General features: G+C 35.6%; 1 long non-coding RNA gene across 1 annotated transcript; it reads right to left on the reverse strand.

Annotated features, from left to right (window-relative positions):
* Positions 1-1479: 1479 nt before the first annotated feature.
* On the reverse strand, positions 1480-5870 carry LOC148116746 (uncharacterized). Its single transcript, XR_015731290.1, has 2 exons — positions 5726-5870; positions 1480-3998 (listed from the first exon to the last, which is right to left on the reverse strand). It is a non-coding gene; the product is annotated as an uncharacterized LOC148116746 (long non-coding RNA).
* Positions 5871-7269: the final 1399 nt, after the last annotated feature.

Consider the following 7269-nt stretch of genomic DNA (forward strand, 5'->3'; position numbering starts at 1 on the left):
TTCTCTGAGTTGCTTGCATGCAATATTTCCAGGATTAATTAGGATAATGCATTTCACTGTAGTTCTCATCTAGTATCATAGATCGCAGAAGGCCTTTTAAAGAAACCTTAGTCCATTTGCTAATAGTTGCAAAAATCAATCATCCCTTGTAAGAACCAACATATCATCCTAAAAAGAAAAGAAGAATATTTTGCTGCTTGTCATGAAAAGTATCTTAAATTCATGGATTATGTCTGACTCTTTATGTGCATATGCATGCATTAGAGAAATGCTAGAAAATTTCTTTTTTCTCTTTGTGAAAAAGGAGGCAATGACTCTTAAATCAAGGAATTCTAGAATTCTGTGGGGGACTGTAAATGTTGAAACAGCCAACTTTGGTTCAGAGAAAATGAGTGATGATTAGATGGCATTCTTGGTGCTCAGCTAGGTTAGCTCAGGCTCAGCAATGGTTGGCTGAAGATGCTGTTTGAGAGCTATAGATTTGCAAGCATATAGGCAAGATCATGTTGAATACATTTCCAGTCTGCCAAGGACAGTATGGAGAAGTGTCTGCGTTTTTCAAATGTATTGAAATTATTGTAGCAAATGGAACAGTTGCTGGGGTGGGAGAACTTTGTGCTAATTCAATTGAACATTCATTTCAGTTTTTTTTTTTTTTAGAAGTCAACAAATAGCTCTTGATTAGAAATGGGAAGTGGTCCCCTGACATTTCATTTGTAACGCACAGCTTGCTTTGGCTTCAAACAGAAAGAATACTTGCAATCATGGAGAAAGAACAGTTACAAATTGGACACTTTTCTAAATATGTAATTTCCCTAGTCTTAGCAAGGGCATGTTTGTGTCAATTATCCCATTATTGCTTTATCTTACTCACCTGTAGTTGTCCATAATACATTTCTTCATAGCCTGGCTGAAGACTGAATGCCCTATTTTGATTGAGCTCTGGGCTGGATTATACTAGATGTTGCTAGTATAATGTGAATCTCATTTGCTAACAACTTTTCATGGCTTCCATTTATTTCATGTGTGTGTGTGTGTGTGTGTGTGTGTGTGTGTGTGTGCCTTTAAATTAGTGCTGACTCCTGGCACTTGCAGATTTTTTGCCAATAAATGGTTTGCTATTGCCTCCTCCTTAGGGTTCAGTGACTGGCCCAAGATCACCCAGCTGGCACTGTACTTAAGGATGGACTACAACTCACCATCTCCCAGTTTCTAACCTGGTGCCTTAACCACTATACCAAACTAGCTCTCTTGATATCATTTGATATGGACCTTAATTCCATTTTTCTTCTCTTCTACTCAGATTTGTTGCTATCATAAGATGTGTACATCTCAGTAGCTCAGGAAAGATGAAAAACTCCTTAGCCAATCTGAAAAATATGGGAAAACATGATCATTGGATTGACTCTTTAACATACTGAGGTCTTATAAGAAAGGCCATATATGAATCTTTTTAATAAGTGTCACAAGACACACAGATTTATTTTATTATTTCATTTATTAATTATTAAATTTCTATAGCGCTCATCTCACCCAACTTTAGGTGGTTTACAACACCATAATAAAATGATATAAACACTAATAGTTTACCATTGACCAAGTCTACAATGGTTGGAATTTCCCCCAAATACTGCAAAAGCCTCCTCAAGTGGGAATAATGTTGATTTATAGAAACATTGGACAAGCTTATCTCTCTTTTCTTTATTTCCCATGCCAGAATATTCTGTTTTGCCTCAGATAGAGGCAGTTTTCCCCATATTGTGATTAAGAGATGCATATCTGAACATAATGAAATGAATACACCACTTCAACAAAAATACACACACAGACACACACACATTATCGTTGTTTGACAATAGTATAAATATACTTCAAAATACAGATATAAAAATTAAGAAAAGATATTGGGCATTGGAGAATACTCTCTTTGGAAGTTATTGCCTAACTTTTTTAACAAAGTGCTTGTTAAAATATATTTTAGATCAATTTATTTCTCAGTATAATATCTCTTCAAGATAAATGTGTGAAGACTTAACCTAATGTGCAACTCTTTCAACAGGAATAAACAGCTGTAAAATGAAAAGGCTTGAGTCTTAATTTGGATGTGCAAAACCTTACAAATGAAGCATAGGAAATATATGGAGACTACAAAATTGGACTGTACAGGTAAATTATTCAGATAAATATCATATATAGAATATTATCATGAAGCCATATTGGACTTTTAAATAACAGAACATTTTTCTCATAGTTGCATTTCACTACATATAATAATTCCATACAAAGTTATGTATATCATGAAGAACATTAGGATGTGATGAACCTGGGCTGGCATTAAAAGTCTGCTTAGTGCCTTTATTTCAACAACCTTTGCAGCAGTGTTTTTCTGTTAAAACATTACACTTTTTTCTAGTTATAATTTGGGGGGGGGGGGTAGAATCCAAAAATTCAGTGTGAAGGAAGATCTCCTCCTAAATCAGTTTTTCAAATCTTATAAAGCATGATCCAGCATTTTAAGGATTAAAGATTTCAATAGTCGAGGATTAAACATACATTTAAATCTCGTAAAAAGGTAAAGGTTTCCCCTGCCCGGTTGTGTCCAACTCTAGAGAGCAGTGTTCCTAGCTGAGGGAGCCAGTGTTATCTGAAGAAGTTTCTGTAGTCATATGGCTGGCATGAATATATAATATTGAGGTACACAGAATACTATTACCTTCTACAGTATTGAAATTGTTGTTCAGTCATTCATTTGCTTCTGACTCTGTGTCTTAATGCATACAATTTTACTAGGATACTCTAATAGTAATTACTTCATGGAGTTCTTGTAATTAGTTTCTGCTATTGTCCTAGAGATCATATTTAACCACCTTATCTTCTATTAGCCTCTTTCAATTGCCTTCAATATTTCTATGTATTATGGTTTCCTCCAATGACTTTTGCTCTACAAATAATTAAGATTTATGTTCATTTTAGTGAGCAATTTGGTTTTGCTACATTTAGCATTGAAGGATGGTTCTGACAGTTCAAGATATTCTCCACAATATTCTTTGGCACTATAATTCCAAAATATCAAAAGTTTTCTGTTCAGTCTTCTGATCCTCCATCTTTCTAAGCCATATTTTACAAGTGGGAAAATTATAGCCTTGAAAATGTGTATATATTTTGTTAATAAGTTGTCTCTGCTTTTTAATACTTTGTATAAATCAGTCTAGTCGTTCAAGAAATTGTAGTCTTTATTTTAACAATCACCTCCCTTGTGAATTTTTACACCATGAAGATAAGATCTGTTTTTACTCCAATTTATAAAGGAGAATATTTGTAGCTCAGGGTTGAAATGAGCTTGCTCTGTGAGCTTGGTTGGTTTTTTTTGCAGATGTTTCATTACTCAAACTAGGTAACATCTAGTAATATGTTAGCACTGATGATGTTACTTAATTTGGATAATGAAATGTCTGCAAGAAAACAATCAAGCTCACATAGCACCAGGGACCCCTTACTCTAACTACCCTGACTATTTGCTTTAAGATTCCATATTACTTCCTTACCCAAAATGGTACAATCAGTATTTTTAACATTGTTAATGATTCTCCTAATAATTTTAATTCCAACTTCTCCTAGTCTAGTATTTATCACAATATATTCTGCAGATAAATTAATGGAATAAGATGGCGTATACAGTATAACCATAGTATCATCTTTTCTCAGTTTTGAATTATTTAGCTGCTCCACCTTTCCTAATTTTTCCTTACTGGTCATCAATAGATAGATGAAGTGCCAAATATAGCTATGTTTTTAAGAGTTATCCACAGTTTGTTATGGTTTACATAGTCAAGAGCCTTTGTATAATTAATAAAGCATAAATAGACATATTTTTGGAACGTCTTTGCTTTTTCCATTAACCACCAGATGTTACCAATGTGATTCTTGGTGCTTGTGCCTCTTCTGAATCCAGTTTGTACATCTGGCAGTTCTTATTCCTCCTATTATTGAACTCTGGACTGTAAAAACATGAGCATATCTTAACTAACATGTGAGATAAACACAATTTTCAGTAGTTTAAGCATTCCCTAGTACTGCTGTTTTGGCAATGGAAAATAAATTGATCTGCAGTTCAGCAAAATACTGCTTTATTTTCCATACCTGCTTACAAACCACTTGTAGCATTTCAGCTGCATTGTTTGTAAGATTTTAATAATTCTCCAGTTTTATCGTTAGCAATATTTTCTAGGCTCCAATTTGCTTGTTATTGTCTTTCCTTCTCTGGTTCTTCTCTTCTTTGGAACTCAGTGTTTAGTTAGGCAAATTTCCTTCTTTTCCCTCTGTGCTCTCTGCCTTCCTTTGGCCAACTTGATCTTTGGCTATGATTTTTGGGAGGGAGTTGCTTCTTCTTTAATAATGTTATGAATTTCAGCCAAGAGTTCTTCAGGCACTCTTTATCAAATCTGTTAGATTAAATCTAATATAATCTATTAAACATTTTATTTCCCTTTACCAAATCTTTGTATGAAATATTGCTGAGATTGTGTGTCTGATAATTATTTTCTTTACCTTAAATTATAACTTGGGAAATAGGAATTTGTGGTCTGAGGGCCGGTCTCTTATTTTTGGTGTGTGAATAGAGCTTCTCTATCTTTGCTTGAAAATAAGAAAAAAAACAATTTGTCTCCCCCCCCACCAATATACAGGTAGTCCTCGAGGTATGACCACAATTGAGCCCAATATTTATGTTGCTAAGTGAAACATTAGTTAAGTTATTAACACAGTTGTTAAGTGAATCTGGATTCCCAATTGACTTTGCTTGTCAGAAGCTCGCAAAAGATAATCATATGACCTTGGGACACAGCAAAAGTTACCAAGCATCTGAATTTTGATCATGTGACCATAGGGAAGCTGCATTGGTCATAAGTGTGAAAGATGGTCATAAGTCACTTTTTTCAGTGCTGTTGTAACTTTGAACAGGCACTGAATGAACTCTTGTACATTGAGGACTACCTGTACGCAGCTTACTGTGGGAATCCCAGCCCTATCTACCTAGGATACATTCCATTTTCCTGGAAATCATATGTTCCAGGAATAGGCATTCTGTGGCTCACAATTCCCAATTTATTTTCACCAACATGATTCCTACACTTATGTTAATGGGTGTAGTAGCAAGATTATCTGCCCTTTCTAACCATAAAAAAGAGAAACACAAGATTACTATTTCAAACCTATTTCACCAAAACAGTACAAGTCGTTCTGATTCCCTAAATCCTACATAGAATTCCAGCTGATAAAGCAGAATATTTGTAGCTTAGGGTTGAAATGTGGGGTCCTTTATGCTCTCTGATTTAGCTGTTTTGTTGAAGACATTTCATTACCCAAACTAGGTAACATCATCAGTGCAGAATTCCAGCCATTTGCACTGATGACATTTACCATTTGACAGCTCTGACCTAATGTAGCCCACCTCCCCATTAAAGCACAAGGACCGATGCCACTGTTAAAATTAATTGTGAAGCGTTTATAATGCAGTGTATATAAATCCTTTTTTCTTTCCTTTTTACAATGCTGCAACTTCTCCCTGCATTATATAGAGAAGAGGATTTTTATAAGAAAATGGAAGGATCCTTGTCTCAGGCTGCAATAGGAGCACGGAGAGGAGTCAGAGAATGTGTAGGGAACAAGCATGCTGTCTAGAACACACATATGTATGTCTGTTCCATGGGAATAGCACCAAAAATACCTTTTAAATGAAGTATGCCTCCCATTAGGGATTACAGCATCACTTGATCAAAGTCCACTGGAAATAGCTTTTGGCAAGACAGTTCTTCTCTGTAACTCTTCACTGGGGAAGCTGGAGAAAGTTACAATGATTCTGAGGGCATTCTGGAAAAAAGAAAGAAAAATGGGCTTTATCACCATTGAGATAATGTTTGGGAAAGGGTAGGATAGGCAACATTTTATAAAATTAAATGGATTTGGCCACAATCAAAGTTTTGGCAATGGCAGACCAATTTTTCAGCAATCCTTTACTTCTCCCCTCCCCTCCCCACCCCATTCCCCCAAAAAACAGTTTGTGTACAGCAAATTGGCTCTGCATGAAGAAAGAAAATAATGCAATACAGGCATTGCATAAACTTAAACATGTTTTTTGGCATCCCTGGATAGATAGATTGTCATCAGCTGCAATGCGCTGACATATTTGATAGAATTAAAGAATGTTTAGGAGCCCCGTCCCCCTCCTTTTTTTTTCTGGTTGAGTTTCTTTTCTTAATGAAATTCTGGGCAATTGTCAAGTCTACCTGGCAGCCATTTGGAGGGGGGGGGCATTTTGTATGCACTTATTTTTAACTTAAACTGTCTGTTTAACTTTAGAAACAAACTGCAAATCCATATGCATTTCATATGGTCTATTTCCCTTATAATATGCCTTTCAATTAAGCAAAAGCTTACTTGGCAAATACATGGGTCTCTCTCTTCCACTTGCAATCCTAAATGCTAAATGTGCTCGTATTAAAGAATCCTGGTGGCAGGAACAGAGAAATACTAAGGAGCTGCTTAAGCAAGACGTGCAAATGGGTGTCATTTTGCAACAAGGCTCAAACATGGCAGCAAATATATTTTTAAGCACCTGCCTGAAAGTAAGGATAGAAGATTTCAAACTTTTGCTTTTTTAAAAAAGTAGGCTTTGTCTAGAGATGAATTTGGACATGTAAAAGAAAAATGCCAGCAGAAAAGGAATAAGTACCCTCTCTACCTCATCTCCTACTTTATTTACTTTTATCCAAATAGGATCTGGTTTCAGGGTTTTCAGCATTGGTATAGTCTCACCATTTTGCTTTAAAAAAAAAAAAGATATCGGGAAGGAGTAGCAAGAATTTTTCTATGCAGAAATTCATAGCCCTAAAAGCAAACAAATAAATAAAAATCCATTTGCTGCTTTTCTTCACACTACAAAGCGGCCTTGATGAAGCTTCAGAGGCAAATATTAAAAATATGACTTTCTCTCCCCCTGAACCATCTCAAATGGTTCATTCCATTAACTCATCTTAGCACTACAAACACTAAATGTAGAATAACAGAATAAGAGTGTTGGAAGGAAGACCTTGAAGGTCTTCTAGTGCAACCCTCTGCTCAAGCAGGAGACATGATACCATTCCAGACAAGTGGCTGCCCACTCTCTTCGTGAAGATTCCCTCACCTCAAGTTTGACTCCAGATGACTGCATCCTGACCATTTCTTTTTATTAAAAATGATTTGCCATTAGGATATATTTTTTACCTCTGA

The sequence above is a fragment of the Pantherophis guttatus genome, chromosome 1, assembly GCF_059756535.1.
Source record: "Pantherophis guttatus breed Tessera chromosome 1, ASM5975653v1, whole genome shotgun sequence".
In the NCBI taxonomy this organism is placed as follows: domain Eukaryota; kingdom Metazoa; phylum Chordata; class Lepidosauria; order Squamata; family Colubridae; genus Pantherophis; species Pantherophis guttatus.